Consider the following 1,393-nt stretch of genomic DNA (forward strand, 5'->3'; position numbering starts at 1 on the left):
GATTAAAACATAGCAATGTTTGCATATCAAAAACTGTAGAAAAGACTGTGATATACACATCTATGAAACAAAACTACTGGTAGAATGTTGGTGCAAATATACTTTCAGAAGACAATACTGTTATCCACTAATACATCAAAAACAAAGATCAAGAGTTCTGTTCAAAGTAATAAAGATTTATTTAACCAGAAAGCCAGTTATATATCTTTCATTCTGTGAAAAATAATTCATTTTAGGAATTATTTTAATCTGCATGTGTTCATGCTTGGATATTAAAGCTTTTTAAAATTTTAAGGTATTATTGTCAATTATAGTAGCATTTTGTTATTTGCCTTACAGTTGTCCTCTGTATTATTACAAGAGTTTTGGGTTAAAATTATGAAGTTAACATTTTGTACAATATTATAAATGAAATCTGATGATATTCCATTCAGTTTATCATTACAACTGATAATTAACTAAGTGATGCTAAGTTCTTCACAATCTCTGCCAATGCCTTTGATGAGCATGAGTCAACAAACAGCTTTTCTGTTCCTGCCAAGTAGAACAGAAATGCTCTTATAAAGGCAATGTTTTGCAGTCATTACAGTTGTTAAGACTTACTAATACTAACTCTTTATTTTGTCACAGTTTATTATGCATCATGTCAATCTGCAATATTTTCATAATATTTAGATAATTACATGTGCACTACACTTACCATATGGAAATATTTGTGTTACATACTGTAACCACATCATAATTGTGTATGGATACCTGAAAAGTAGAGATTCAAAGTACAAGGACTTTACTTAAGCCAAGGGACCTAAGTGGAGAGCAAGAAGGGGCACTTGCACTCTTTTGGAATATAGCCAGAATTTTCATATATTTCTTAAAATATGAAAATAAGTACTTCAAAATGATGATGAAGCAGCAAGACCAGTGCACCTCAAGGGGAATGCTTAGCTGGTGAGCAGTTTTGTGTAACATGCTGCAAGTGCAGTACAAAAGTAAATTTTGTTCTCAAGTGTTGCTGTTAATTCAAGAAGTTTCTTCCTTCTCATGACAGCAACAGCAGAAGCTAAACAGTTCCATATATACTTTGTTGAAAAACAGAACTTTTCATAGCATCATAGAAGAAAATAAGGGCAAAACCATGTCAACAATATTTTATTTTCAAAATTTTGGCTGTATTTAGTGCCACAGTCACATTGTATTTCTCAAATGAGTTTGAGATTCAATTTATTCCACTATCAGTTGTAACCTAAGGAGATTATCAAGTGATTTGATTTTTCACTTTCTCCCAACATAAGTCATGACAAAATAATTCGTGTTTGACTGGACAGATGTCAGTGTCCAATGGACATAATATTTCAGCAAGTGACTATGTTGCCATCATCAGGGGCCCTAACGA

The sequence above is a fragment of the Schistocerca cancellata genome, chromosome 1, assembly GCF_023864275.1.
Source record: "Schistocerca cancellata isolate TAMUIC-IGC-003103 chromosome 1, iqSchCanc2.1, whole genome shotgun sequence".
NCBI lineage: Eukaryota > Metazoa > Arthropoda > Insecta > Orthoptera > Acrididae > Schistocerca > Schistocerca cancellata.